The sequence below is a fragment of the Mchenga conophoros genome, linkage group LG3 (genome assembly GCF_057382185.1).
Source record: "Mchenga conophoros isolate Kocher_MC1m ecotype Shallow Benthic linkage group LG3, M_conophoros_male_GT1.1, whole genome shotgun sequence".
NCBI lineage: Eukaryota > Metazoa > Chordata > Actinopteri > Cichliformes > Cichlidae > Mchenga > Mchenga conophoros.
In genome coordinates this window covers 75,855,805-75,871,433 of record NC_140528.1, presented here as the reverse complement: position 1 = coordinate 75,871,433, position 15,629 = coordinate 75,855,805, and the positions used below count along the sequence as shown (strand labels likewise).

The following is a 15,629-nucleotide window of genomic DNA, read 5'->3' as shown; positions in this document are numbered from 1 at the left end:
TGTTAAGAGTTTGAAGACTTTAACTACAGTAAAACTAAGGAAAACAGTGCTTTGAAGCCACGGCACGACTAAAATTAACCACGTTTGACCATGTGCAATAACCTGTCTTGTTGTCTTTGAAATGGTTCCTTCAAAGACAGGGATCAGGTCTTTGTCCGCTCACTTTCAGTTAGCATCTTCAAATGGACTTTGGTGCATCAAGAAAGTAGTAACATGGAGACACTCAGTATCAGTATGCTATCTAATTGGGATTGAATGGTGGCCAAGTTGGCAATTACACGCAATGTGTTTGTGATAATATGGCAATTAACTGTGATAAAATGGCAAAATAATAAATGTGTTGCCATCTAGTTATACAGAAATTCACATTAGCTACTCACATTAAGAAAGAAGCCAGAACATTAAAACTTTAAACCACAAATTTGGAAATCCTTTCATAAAAAGTGGTGTAGTTCCTGCAAGATGGCAATTTAGGTCCAAATTCACATAGACACTAGTAGGGCTGTTCGATATAACGATATAAAAACGTCTATCGTTTCATTTTACGCTATCGTTTGTTTCGTGGTGTCGCAAAGTAAACTGTTTACGTCAATATTTTTTCACCGTTCTGATGATCACTGTAGTGGCTATATTAATTTCTTAACGTTCTCTATTTCTCTTATATTTAATATAACCACACTACGGACGGACAAGCGCCTGTTTTTATGCGTTGTCGTTAGCAACAACGACGGTAAAACCATCGCGTGTCCGCTTGTTTATTTTCCACATAAGCCTTTCAGAATAAAGCTCAAGATCCTGTTGAAACTTTTCAAAACAAACTGAATCACATGAAAGAGTATGCAGAGTATTTACGGATGAGAAGCAAAGAAGAGCCGTCAGGTGCTAAAAAGTAAACCTTAGACTCAAACGTTAGAACAGGCTTTTCCCCGCAGCACGCCGTGTAATAAATACTCACAAAGAAAACGGCGGCCGTTACAACTTATGTCTAAAAATGTATCGTTTCATGCATCTGTTAAAACACTCGACTCCAGCTACGTGACGCGCAGCTGGAAACACTTCACGCAAGTCGAGCTGCCCGAGATTCACAGAATTCACAGAAAATGTAAATTTTTTGTGATTTATATCGTTATCAGGAGGATAGATGTCTTATATCGGGATATGAGATTGTGGTCATATCGCACAGCCCTAGACACTAGGAAACCTTGCCAAGGTTAAACTCTTGTTATACATTGGAAAATAATCACAATACAACCAATTGATTCAAGTCCAGTATTGCAGAGTTATTTGCAAACCTTCGCCTGTCTATCTATCTGAGTGATTACAGTCAGGTTGAGTTAGGCTCTGAGTGTTTCGAGACAGGTTGCCTCCCACATGGTGAACAGTCATGTTGCACAAAGATTGAAAGTGGTCACCCAGAGGTTGAGGTTTTTCTGCTTCTAGTTATTGCTACAACTTGTTGCAGTCGATCTCTAACAGCAAAAAATCAACAAAATGTCAATGCAGCCACCGCACAACCACATTTTTCTTCGTGGTCAAGACGTTGCTGTTGTAATTTTACTGTAATGTGGCTGAGCCATTACTTAATTACCTAAATTAGTTAAGCAATAATATGTGAGAATAGTTCATACTTTCTAAAACTGCATCCCTGTGGCCTAATCCCTACATGCAAACATACTGTAGCTAGAGAGTCAATGTGGCAAAGAGAGCTATACATGTAGATTTATCCACCATTTAAATACTCTGTTACTACGTTATGTTAATGCGATAATTTCAAATCATTAATTGGGCAGGAAAGGTGTAGAAGCAGGTGTGTAAGAGAAAGATTATTTCAGTCTGACGGCAGTCTAAAGAGACAGCAGATTGGACAGACAGATGATAGCATATGGATGAAGAAAGATAGAAAACTAATTAAAAAAAGGAGAGTTAGGTTGGGTGTTGGTTCCTCTAGGAGTAATGGTCCCAGGTGTGTGAGATGAGGGGAAACAGGAAGGATGAGGGAAGGCGAAGGAATCTAGGTCCCCATATGCTCTATGAAGTCTGTCTTTCCTTCGCTCTCTTTCATCCCCTTTCATTTCAGGCTTTGCACAGACTCAGTGAGACATGCTGATCTTAGATCGCCTTTATTCCATTTGTGCATCTTCCTCGCCGTTCTGCCTCTCAGCATCTTTACTAGCTCTTATAGTTCACTGCAGGTTAAGTGAGGTGACACTGAAACTGAGTGGGTGGTGGTTTGGCGATGGAGTGACTGCGTGGCTGTTTGCATTTGTTTTTGTGTGGATTTCAGTAAGCTTTGATGATTTGTCCTCGCAGTCTAAGGTGTGTTTGGTGAGGATTCTATTCGCTGTTCTCTTTGTGGATATGGATTTCAGCATTTGTTTCTCACATTCTCTTGTTTTTTCCCTATTTAACTTGTCTGGTTGCTGAACTGGTTCCTTGCAGGTTTCTACTTTGTTGCACAGATTTGCGTGTACGGCGCAAGGCCACGTATCCCCACCGGTGTTTCCTTCCTTGACCACAGCGCAGAAACATGCCACGGATTGAAATGACAAGTCGTCTAAAAATAGCCACTAAACTCACTCACCCTTCCCTTAAAGCAGCCCCACTCTGGCCGGATGATCACCTCCCCAATCACTGATCTCTCCACCCTAGCATGAAATGCAGGCTGCTCCCACTGTACATTCCACCCAGAGGAATGAGCCAACTCCCTTGTAAATTAGAGAGAGGGGGATTGTCATTGTTTTCTGCCAAACAAAAGCAGCAAGCAAACCGGAGCAGAACAGCTTCTAACCACTGGTTAGTTTGGCTTAGCAGCCAAGGGGGGCGGCTGCTGCGTCACAAGGTTGGAGTGCCTCAAGGATTCGTCGCAGGGCCCTTTATCGCTTTCTTTTTTTTCCTGCCATCTCAATTCTCTATTATTGTGGGCATGTAAGTGTGCCCATGTGCAGGCCCTCAGGCTGTTGTCAGGCAGATCATGGGAAATGTCGGGAGCTAGCCTGGCTGTGTGCATTTACCTACGTATCTCTGTTCCCTAAAGAAGAAAAAGAAAGAAAGCAGAAGGAAAGAAGTGAGACTAGGGAATCAGGAGCAGGCTTACAACAGAGGAATGGAGTGAATTCCTTGACGTGTATAAAACATGTCCGTAGGGGGAATTACAAGCACAGCAAGATTCACAGACTTCCAACTTCTTAAAACAACACTCGCTGTCCCACACCCCCAACCCCCTCCTTCGCCATTCTCAGCCTGCACTCCACTACCACCCCCTCCACCCGTGCTCCTTGCCCCTGGAGTAGTTAAAGGCAAGGGATAATCTGTGGAGGAATTCCAAAAGGCAGGAATCCAGGGATTATCCAAAGGAAGAAAATGGTAGATGATGGAATTATTTAGGGTTTACCTGAAATCATTGCTCGGGTTTTGTGCTTTTGAGATGGAAATTGGTAAAGGCTTGACTGATTTTTATTTTGAAAATTAAATGCATTTAGAGCTTTGGCTGTGTTAAAGTCAACGTTTGTGGGGTTTTAAGAGTTTCCTAATGCAGACAGTAGGCAGATTAATTTAAGGAGAGTTAAAATCATTGTTTGTTGCTGCTGGATTTTTTTAAACACTAATGATAGAGGTAATAAAACTGTGGGACATTCTTACTAGTTTCATTGTTTCTTTAAAAAACAACTTTCTTCCAACTTATTTAAGTCTCCAGGTTACCTAGTCTGACACATTATTAGTATTAAATAGTTGCACAATATAAATAATCTGATATTCTGTGTGGGCTCGTTTTCTTCTGTTGCTCCATTTTTCTCTGAGCCACCAGTGGACTGGCAGCAAACACAAAGGAATTGTGGGAATTGTTATTGAATTTAAGGCTAATTGCACTGATATGATAACAATTTGGTTTTGACGTACCATGGCTTCGCAAAATAACACTGTTTTCAAAGCCGTCACGCGAGTGCTATTTATGCAAAATAATTTATCGCACATACAGTTTTTTTTTCATTGCATGTCGCTGTAGAGCTCTACAGGACCAATTGAATTAACTGAGAAGTGTTTTAATAAACAGGAAATTGTATAATGAGTTTTTGACGTGCTAGTCCTACCATGGCAAATTTGTTGCCTTCACCCTTTATTTCAGTGCAGATCTTTGGGGTTTGGAAACTGTGGAAAGTGAAACTCAGGCTGTATCTGTTCAAAGCTCTCTGTGGTGCAGTGAAATAACTAATGCTTCCTATTACTTTATTTGACCTCCAGAATTTGGCAGAGAAAAATCGTCCTTGTGTTCCTTATGTGGCTACAGCCTCAGGCTACGGTAAATATAGGCTGGCAGCAGAATAGTGTTGTGTTACATTATCTGTGTATGGCTGTTATTGTAAACAGGCTACATCTTTGGGGCTTAGCTCCTCCTGTCCTACTTAGCTGGTCGATAAACAGGCTTTAGCTTTAATTATGTGATGTCTGATATTGCACGTTCTTACATCATGCTGGTGTCTTGTTTATGTGTTTTGTCTGGCCCTGTGTTATTCTGTGCATGTGCGTGTTTGTCCATCACTAGTTTTCCGAGCCTCTGCCTGTGGATGCAGTTTGAATATCTGAGGATATAATAACCGTGGGTGTATGTCTGGCAAGTGTAATTGCTGCCACTCTGCACGGCTGGTCAATAGACTAGTACTGTGTTTGTGTGTGTGTGTGTTTTCATATTTACATGGAGAATTACATCAGATCCTTTTTTTAAATATCTAAATGTCAGTACATATTTTCTGCTATAGTTTCATCTATGTAGTTTTAGTTGAGACATATGATTGTGTGTATGTGTTTTCGTTAATATACATTCAGCATCAACTTTAGGTACAGCGGTAAAATATTATCCACTCATTTCAATTCATTTCAGTTTTATTTATATAGCATCAAATCTCAATAAAAGTCACGTCAGGCACTTTGTAAAGTAAAGACCTAAAATTATATAGAAAAGAACCCACAACAGTCCCATCCCAAGACCCCATGTGAGGAGGCAGTTGGCGACAGTGGGAAGGAAAAACTCCCTTTTAATAGGAAGAAACCTCCTGCTAATGCAGTTCTGTACACCGACACTAGTTACTTTAACGGTAAACAAAATTTGATCACCTTTTTGACAAAATCAACTGAAAATTCGATTTGAAAAGCTTCATAAAGGTGAGTCAGTTGCATTAGATTTGACAGGCATGGCTAATAAAACGTGTTTTTCTCGCACTACTGAAGTATGTTTAAGTGTTACATTTGTTGCATTGTGTTCAATGGCATTATAATAGGCAAATAAATTAATCAGCTTGGAGTTCAATATTTTTTTTAGTTAAAAATACTATAAAACTTTAGAAGTCTCTGCCAGGATTATTTCAGGAATATGACAGAAAAAAAGTCAAGGAAACAGCGTCTGTGATTGGCCAATCTCCCAATCAAAGTCTTCTTCATTAATTCAAACTGATCCGACTTTCCTTTGGAGGATTATCTGATGATGAGTCAACCCGCCATTTTCAGTTTAAGAGTTTACACTTTCAAAGCCGAGGCTGTGATCAGGTGCATGGATTTTGGGGGACAGGAATGTAACTTCACTCTAAGATGCTGAGGTTTCTGGGAGAGAGCATTCAACACAAACAACCTTGACTGCAACACGTGCCAGCACGCTTCATGAAAATAGTATTTTTATTTCTTTGTCCACCACCTGCCCCAGTTTCCAACTTCCTTGACAATTTGGCCGCTTCCCAGAAGTGTAAAAGTGTGCTCTTCTGACACAGTGGAGGAGAACCAGGATGTATCACAGAGATAAAAGTTCAAGGGGATAGAGCGATACTTCTCCTGAATAATCTGCTCAAAGCAGGAATTGGGTGCAAATATTTGATGCAAAATATTAAGATAAGTGCAAAGTTCAGTATCTACTTACTTTATGTCAAATGGGTGTAACATGCAGTGGAAGTGTTGGTCTGTGTGAAGTGGCTTTTTACTCAGCTCTACTATGTCTGATTTCTATTGGCCAGTGCTGCTGTGGAAATGTGTGAATTATTTGTAATCTCTGTGGTATGCTTGCTTTTCAGGTACAGGCATTTGGCCACCCACTTAGTCCATACACATCCAGAGTGTTCTCAACAGTGGCAGGTAAGATGAACAAGCTTATCCGTGTGTGTGCGTGTGTGTATTTTTACTCTAATAGATTATCGATGCACTGCTGGGTTGGTTGGCTGCAGCAGACAGTGGAAATGGGCCTGGCCTCCCCTGAGGAAACGAGATAGCTCACACAGGCACACTACACACAGTAGCTACAGACACAGGCACAGTGTGACTTGCGAGGGAAAAGAAAGCTCTCACGCGCAAGACTTTAAAGCACATTTTGCACACTCACACACACTTACGAACAATTAGACACACCACACACCTGCTGGGTTTTCAGATGAAGCTGAGCTCCATACTGGCTCTAACCGAAGATAAAAGGGGGAGAAGAAGAAAGACAGGCAGGAGAGGAGGGACTAGAGAGAGGGATGGGAAGGTTGAGGAGAAGAGAGGAGGCGGGTAGGGAGCTATAAGACAAAGACAGAAAGCAGATAAAGCAGGAAGAGGAGGGGCATGGATGAAGAGTGATGGCCAACTCTTCCACCTCTCCTCCCTTCTTCCGTCTCACTCTCCTTTGTGAACAGATGGATAGAGGTATCAGATTGTAATGAGAGCCAAAACAGGAAAAAAGGGCTAGAAAGACACATATGTACGCTACACACACACACACACATGACTGAACACAACACTTTTAACTATGCTGACAGATGCAGTACTTTGCATCCCGTGTAGTTTACTGGCTCTACGTTGTCCACAGCCATAATATTTACATGCATTCAGGTCAGATGGGTTCTGCAATACAGTGAGTTCACTATATACAAAAATGTTACAAATCTGAGCAGTGCCTAGTGATGATGTTTCTCCTAGATAGACACACAGGGAAGAAGCTAGAGGCTCCAGGCGTGTGATGCATCAGACGAACAGAGGAAAGAAAGAGATGAGGCGAGATGAGCCCTGTACATTCTTACATGCAGAGTTATGAGGGTATGGTGAAGAATCCAAAAGTCACAAGTGTCAGTGAGTTCAACAGCAGGATGTGTTGAGCAATTTATACGCCAAGCAACTTCAGGAATGCTGCTTTATTCAATATTAACACACATTTAAGGGGAACACTAGTGGTCTTTAATCACTTCAGTCATCAGTTAACAGTTTAAACATTAACAATCCTACGAGTCTTTGTGCTGTCAGGTGCAAAACTGTACTCCGTCTCCAACTATGTTTATATCTAACTGTCAATTTAAGGTTTGCAAACTTTTAAACATTCAAACGAAGTGAACTCTCAATAGGATGTTTTCCATCAGTTTTTTGGAAATTGCTGTCGAAGTTGAGCATCCACTAAAAAGCTGGGAAGTGTCTTTCGGCAGCCGATTGGGGTTAGGTTTCCTTGGAGGATTTTTCACTACTCCCAAGCTTTTCCATAACTTTTTTGAAAGAAGTGCCAAAAATGGCCTTTAAAAGCACTTACCGACGGCCTTGCCGAGAGCTGGATTTGAAGATTAATGTCTCTCTCATGTGTGTCGGGTAAATGGCCGCAGGCAGCAGCTGCTTAGCTTAGCACAAAGCCTGTAAACAGACATCCTGAAGCCTTGTCATCGCTGTGCTTTTGGATGTCATCCAGTTTAGTTTTCAGGAAGCTACTGTCACAGGGAAAGGAAAAGTGTGGCACATAACCCTTTGGAAAACCACAACTTGTCAGTTGCACTCTTCTTCTGATCTAACTCTTGGCAAGGAAGCAGGTCTTTCTTAAAGAGCAGTATTGTAGTCGTACAAAAAGAGACGTACATGCGTCTTCGCAGAGAAGGGTCGTTTTAGCTCTGTGTGTGTGTGTGTGTGTGTGTGTGTGTGTGTGTGTGTGTGTGTGTGTGTGTGTGTGTGTGCGTGTGTGTGCGTTGACGCTTATTGTGGTGCCTTTGCATCTACTCACAGGGTAAATCAGTTGCTTTTCTTAGTGACTGCTAAACGCACTGGTAATCCTTCCAGTTGAACTTGTTGTGGCAAAGAATCAACAGCAGAAGAAGAGTGCAACACATTTCAGGGAAACAAAGAGGGAGGGGGTGCAGGGAGAGGCAAAGCCTAAACTAGTATTAAATGAACACAGCTGTGCCTCGTTAAACATTAATTGGCAATTAATCAGACCCCACCCCCCCATCCCCAGTTGATTATATCTTTATATCTTTAAAAAAAAAAGGGAGAGAGAGAGAGAATAAAGTAAATTATTCACCAGCATCAGGAAAATCTGTTCCATCACAACCTCTCCGTCTCCCTCCCTGCTTCTTCTCTCCTCCATCTTCTTGCCCGTCTCCTCCCTCTCTGTGCTTCTTTCATTTCATTAATATAGTTTTATGCCTTTATCTGCGCTTCCTTCCCCTCATCCGTCTATAGTTTATCCAAAGATGGAAAACGAGGGAGCGAAAGAGAGATGTCATAGAACGGAGGAAGTGCCAGAGGGGGCGAAGGATGGAAGACGGGGAGGAAGGAGAGGCCCCCAAATGAAGGATTACAACAGGGAGAGCGGGACTGTTAGTTAACTGCGTGTGCGGATACATCCTCACTTGTTGATTTCTTGGTCTTGAGGTTATAAAACCTTGCCGAGTGAATAGAGTAGCCATAGCATAGCCAACATCGGGCAGCAGTGAACAGACGCAGCAGAGTTTTAGCTGATTACATTGTAGCTCCTCCCCCTTCTGCTGTGTTGATACAGCTAGAGCCAGAATTTGCTGTCCTGACCTAGAAATTTTACTTCTGTTATTCATCTGACAGCAAAGAAAACATGCATGCTGGTTATTTTGCAGTAGCCATTGATGGCTTCTGTCCTTTAATCTGCCGCTTCTGAATGTTTCAGCTTCATGTCCGAATGCACACCCTGCTCACTTTCATGTATTCCCGCGTGGACCGACCCAGTAACTTTAACCCAGCACATGATGGATGATGTTACAGTGACGACCAGGAGACTCATGTCTCTACTGTGTGACCTCTTAAAGACACGGTTTAGGAAGGCAACACATGCATTTGTGCATGGAGGAAGATAGTGTTAACTTTATTGATTATTTACAGCAGGGGTGTCAAACATAAGGCTCGGGGGCCAGATTCGGCCCAGCAAAGACTCCAAACTGGCCCACTGGACGGCTTTGGAAAGTGCGATCGATGGCCTAAATTTTGGACTTTGGACTGTTTTCATGTTTTGACCCAAAACCCAAAGAGTTGCGCTGAGATATTTCTCTCATTTCCTTTTACTTACCACAATAGAAAAACTGTGCAAAGACTGAAATTTGCACTGTAAAGGTATAGTTGCACATCTTCACTCTGACAGGGGAATTGGTCCAGGTGACTAAAGATCAAAGTGGGTCATAGGTCTGATTTTGGTGATTTATAGTAAACAGAAACAGGACTCTGACAGTTGAGCTGTTTTTTAAAACCTGCAGTTCCATGATTACTGTTACTAAACTAAAGTGTGTGAATGCATTCCTGTAATTACATATCGCATGTGGCAGAGTAAGTTTGTGGACAGAACGACATCAATTCATCAAACTGACGAGGCGTCCGTGCCTGAAAAGTGCGAAACTTCTGACCCCTAACCTGCATGAGTCAGGAAGGACAGGTTTTGAGATGCTGAATCGACAAAAACTTGAAACACGAAACCAGCCGGTGTTTGATATTCATCCACTTTGGAGACAGAAAAAAGAAAAAGCTGAAAGTTTGGTCTGAGGCAGAGAGAAAACGTGTATTTTCAAATGCTCCCAGGCAGATGTACTCTCAGAGCAACCTGCGAACGATGTTGAGGTTCATATGCAGCATATGTGGCCGCAGGCACTTTCTGTTCCTACTGTAAAGTGTTTGAAGGCGAACTGTGCGCACCGTGTGCGTGCAGTAAACCCAGTCTGTCCTGCAGATCCAGTGCTTCAGGCTGTTCTGCCCAGTGCTACAAGCTTATATAACAGTACTGATTACAGCAGCAAGAATAACCTGCCTTGCACTCACTGACACACTTTTTTTCCCCCGCCTCCCCTCGATCTGTCGCTATCTCCTCATCCCAGCTCACACTTGTTTCCTCTCTCCCACAACTAGGCTATTTCCATCTCACTCAATTAAATGATCTCTCAAACATGCTCTCTCTGTTTCCCTCTGTGTCTTTTCATTATCTGACGCTGCTTCCTTTCTCTTTGCTCTCTTTATTGGTGTCACTTTGGCTACATCCCAAAATTCACGGCTATTATTCACCCTTTCTCCACTCATACCTCTATTTCTCGCTTCTTTGCAGTCTTCTCTAACGGTTGCCGTCTATCTGCCCTCAGAATCTCAGTCTCTTTCTCTCGCGCTTTCACTCCGTCTGGGCTTCGGCTCAATAATTACAAATGCTATGAATATTGGCTAGAGGCCAAATCAGCACAGCAATCAATACAGTGAGAGAATTATGTAACGTGGCACCCAACTGACTGGTCGTCTCTCCTTGTTCCTTGCTCGGTAGTTTCCTCTTTTGCTCCCTACCCTCTGCCATTGTCTCACCTTGTTTACTTCCCTTTATTTGCTTTTGCCCTCATTTAACCAACTGCATTGTCAGTCGTATTTATCAGCAGGTTCAGTTTTAGGCTGAAACTGAACCTGTGCAGGCTTACGCTGTTGTCACATCTGAATAACTGCCAAGAATCAAAGTCTAAATATGATTTTTTTAAATATAATTAGATCTTTAACCTGGTGGGTGTGTGAGATGGAAAATAAAGTTTTTAGAAACAACACAAGGGGACGCACTCTGGAGTTTAGTCTGTGTAAAGGCTCATTTGTTTGTGATCACTGCCTAATTACAGTGTAGCTTGAAGCCAGGGAGAGCATTAGAAGTGAGGCATGGGCAGGTAGAAACTACACTAAGCAGTCTGTCAATTGTCCTGCTTGCTAGGGTAAAACTGTAAAAGTGCTTGTGCGCCTTCAAGTCGACTCCCAGGTTTTCTGGTTAAATAGACTCACAACAACATTTTATCTACTTGATCAAATGAATTATCTCACATCTTTGTTTGACTTCCTCATTGGGCTGTTGCCAAGCTCCTTTGCTTAGCCATTGAGAGTAGAACTGCAGCAGACTGCAGATGTGCCTGCACTCGGTTATTCTGGGAAGCGTGCAGTTTGACTCCTCTGTGAGCTAGTAGCCTACACCAGATCCCTTTTGTATTAGAGCGCTATTTATGTATCTCGTATAAAAGCGTTCACTCGTCTAACTGCACATACTTGCGTGATGTCCCATTCCAAATCCATAGGGTTTATTATGATGTTGGCACGCCCTTTGCAGCTATAAGAGCTTCAAATCTTCTAAATGGTAAATGGCCTGTATTTGTATAGCGCTTTTATTAGTCCCGCCTAGGGACCCCAAAGCGCTTTACACACCCAGTCATCCACCCATTCACACACTGGTGGAGGCAAGCTATAGTTGTAGCCACAGCTGCCCTGGGGCAGACTGACAGAAGCGAGGCTGCCATATCGCGCCATCGGCCCTTCTGGCCATCACCAGTAGGCGGTAAGCGAAGTGTCTTGCCCAAGGACACAACGACCGAGACTGTCCGAGCCGGGGCTCGAACCAGCAACCTTCCAATTACAAGGCGAACTCCCAACTCTTGAGCTAGGAAGGCTTTTACAGGGTTTAGGAGTTTGTTTATAGGAATTTTTGACCGTTCTTCCAGAAACACATTCGTGAGGTCTGACACTGATCTTATAATAAGTAGGCCTGGCTCGCAATCTTTGGTTTAATTAATTACAAAGGTGTGCTGTCAGGTTGAGATCAGGACTCTGTGCGGGCCAGTCAAGTTCTTCCACACCAAAACTCTCTCATCCGTGTCTTTATGGACCTTGCGTTATGCACTGGTGTGCAGTCATGTTGGAACAGGAAAGGGCCGTCCCCAAGCTTTTCCCAGAAAGTTGGGAGCATGAAATTGTCCAAAATGACTTGGATAATGAAGTTTAACCATTAAGAGTTCCTTTCACTGGAACTAAGGAGCTGAATCTAAACCCTGAAAAACAACCCCACACAAACTTTACACTTGGCACGGTGCAGTTAAACAAGTACCGTTCACCTGGGAACCGCCAAACGCAGACTCGTATATCGGGTTGCCAGACAGAAAAATGTGATTAATTTCTCCAGAGAATACGCCAACATGCTTTTGTACCACTGGATCCAACACTTTGGGTTGACCTTGGTGATGTAAGGCTTGGATGCAGCTGTTCGTCCATGGAATCCCATTCCATGAAGCTTTCTACGCACAGTTCTTGACCTAATCTGAAGGTCACATGAAGTTTAGAGGTCTGTAGCGATTGATTCTGCAGAAAGTTGGTAATCTCTGCGGACCACGTGCCTCACCTCACCCAGCCTACCAATTTGGTGTCATTCCACTTTGTTATAATACCACTAACAGCTGATTGTGAAATAGTTAGTAGCGAGGAAATTTTACAAATGTGCACAGGTGGCATCCTATCACAGCGACCCAGTTTTTCACAAATGTTTGCTTTTGATTTTATGCACCTGTGGCCATGAAAGTGATCGGAACACCTGAATTCAATGATTTGGAAGGATGACTGAATACTTTTGGTAACATAGTGTATCTTTGTCTCACGTACTCCTCCGAGGTTACCGAATTATGCCGCTTGCTTTTACGTTTGAACTGACACCTGTAAGTAATGTGTACGAAAACTTGTATAATCATTTGCTTTTCCATCATGCAGATGATGAAGAACCTTTTTTAATGCAAATAACGACAAAACTGTAACTTTATTGTGACGGAAGTGTTATAGCAGTGCGTTACGTTACTGCATCACAGCCGAGTGCAATGAAACTGAAGTAAATCGCTACTTTGGTAGCCAGCACTGATCAGAAGTCATAATCACCAATAATGCATTTTAATTTTCCACTGCAAATATATTAAATATGTATGGATCTACACGCTGTGCATCTATAACAGTGATGCAGCAGCCGTTTAAGTTGTCCTGTTCAACTTTGTACTCAAATGCTTGTTATTGGAAAGAGAATATTGAGACAGAAGCACTGAGGGCTCAGTGTTTCTGTCTCAATATTCTCTGTTACCTCACTATTCTGGTCATGCAGCGTGGAGCTGTGTGTCATGGTGCCCCTACATTTTTGTTGCGGGTGGGGGGTTGGGGTCTATAGGAGTCAGGCAGTGCAATAGTAGTGCCAATCTTTCCTCCAGTCTGTGCCCTGGTCAGAGAGCAGTGGCTCCATGCTGTACTTTCCATACCGTCACCCTGTAACCGCCAACCCCCCCTCCTGTCTCTCTCTCTGCCGGCTTTCCGACTGTACTTTTTCTCTATGCTCTGGAATTCCATCTTCCTGCACGTGGACAGCACTTAAAAGGGCATTTTGTGTGTTTATGTGTGTCTAAACGTGAGCTTTAGGAAACAACTCTGTGAGGAAGAGGAAGCATGGAGTATGTATTTTTGTGTGCAACATGTCAGCAAGTGGACACTACTGTCTCTACCCCTGAACTTAGTTTCTGTGCCTGCTGTACATGCAGCACATTTTGTAGCCACTCATTTAATAAAGTGGTCCAAAGCTGTGAACAAAGTGTTACTTGTTAGAAAACATTTAAAAGATCATTTTGAATAGCGTTCCTTGTTCATTAGCCAGCCTTGCACGCTCAGTATCAATCTGAAAAGCTCTTCATTAGTTACACAAATGTCTTGTGATGTCCTCAAGATAACAAAAACACTAGCAAAGCAGTGGAAGGAAAGAAAGTAGTGGAAAACATAAAGGCTGACATTCAGTCTCATTGGGGGTCCCATATATATGTGTGTATGTGTGCCTATATATAGGTGTTTTTACTGTTACGTGTATCAGTAAAACGTTGAGCAGATGAGGTTCCAGTTAAACCTAGATATCAAACATACGTAAACAAATTAGCCACACTGTCCAGTCTCAACTTTGTTTAGTAGTTGCACACATGTAGACTTATGCTGTGAAGGGTCGTTACAGCTTTATGATGTGATCTGATTTGCCTTAACTGTTGGCAAAACCAGAGCAGGTTGCAAGTGAGCCAAGTCTGACCATTTTCTCCATGCTGGATCAGTGACTCAGATTCATTGCGGTTAAAAACTATGAAGAATTAGGCCAAGTCGTCATAAAATGGGAATTATTCTTTAGGTTCAAATTTTGCACAAAAAACACCCCCAAAAGTTTAGAAGGTGAAAACTGATTAATTTAATTCAAAATAAATCCCAAAGTCTGTAAACGCAGGTCGGGTTGTTTCTTAATCTGGACATTATTGTTCTCACTAAGCCTTGTGTTGGTCTCTGTTCCCCACTGCGCAAAGTGACGTCACAGTGACATCTTTAATAAGTCATTTTTGGACGTACAATTTTGGTCCACTGAATGGGTTGCTTTGTAACGCCAGATGACGTTGTTTTTTAGTGTCTACTGAATGTCTAGTGTTGACATGAGTAGGTCCTCCGTGTACACGGTATTTATAATCCAAACGCGTCGTTGTAGACGTCCTTTCATTGTCCAACTTCAACGTATTTTAGACGTCATGCTATAGACGCTGTAGTACCATGCTTCCAGAGAGTGGAGGACATGTTTTCTGTACAGAAACAGTCATGAGTGAAGGAATGCAGGAAGGCAGAGTGATCAGCAGACACCTCCAAGATGGCGCCGGGCTCCTGACGCTAAAACAAAACTGAGCAGCTGCTCGGTGGCTTTGGAGCAGAAATGTTCCCAGTGTCTTACAGGCAGTTTGCAAAATGTGGGCATCGACAAAGACCGTAGAGCAGATAGTCCAGTTCAAACATTCATACTTGCACAACCCGTGCATCGCAACTTCTCTCAGTCCAGCTACCGATCACAGCCAAATTCGCTTTCTCTTACAAAGCTCTTCACAATAAAACACTATACTCGTAAAAATAAACCATATATAATGCAAATGCTTTTTTAATCTTGTTAAACACATTGTACGTCTTTGAAAAGGAATTCCAAATGTTTTCTAAATACTTTAACCATTATTATTTTACATTTCAGCATGGATTTCAATGTTTTTATTATCTCAACACATTTTAAGAAATGACTTTTTTAACCTGGTTACAAACAAATAAGATTCGTTGAAATAAATAAACCAATTAAGGAAAAACAGTAAAATGTGAAATAACAAAAAAAACCCCACATGTACTGAATAAAGTAGGCTAACGCATAATAAATCATGTTTGCTTATAAATAATCCTTATTCATATGTATTGTGTTGATAACGACAATGTTGCTATTCATCATATATCTATTATATATATTAAATTATGTAAATTTGATGCTGCAAAGTTCAAATGTTGAACGTCAGTCACATTGACGTCCAGGTTGGGTCATGGTCAAGAATTGGCCGAGGACCGATGGACCCAATATAGACACGATCTGCACGTCTATCCGACGTCCAATGTTTAAGTGGGTCATCACCGGCTTCTCACATCTGTTGGTCGTGAAGATTTTTGGTGTTAATCGATTCACATCTGCATGGCAGCAGCATCAGAGTTTTATAAACCACCGCCAGTTTTCTACATCTGTATTGATTATATATTTTTTAATCATTAGT

At 42.1% G+C, this 15,629-nt stretch overlaps 1 protein-coding gene across 7 annotated transcripts in view; it reads left to right on the top strand.

The window, feature by feature from the left end:
• kdm6ba (lysine (K)-specific demethylase 6B, a) overlaps positions 1 to 15,629 on the top strand; it is a 109,384-nt gene that overhangs the window by 39,826 nt on the left and 53,929 nt on the right. For all 7 annotated transcript variants that reach the window (XM_085267287.1, XM_085267295.1, XM_085267296.1 and 4 more), the window contains one exon: positions 6,054 to 6,114. The gene's annotated coding sequence lies outside the window, so the exon portion shown is untranslated. The remainder of the gene's footprint in view (positions 1 to 6,053; positions 6,115 to 15,629) is intronic.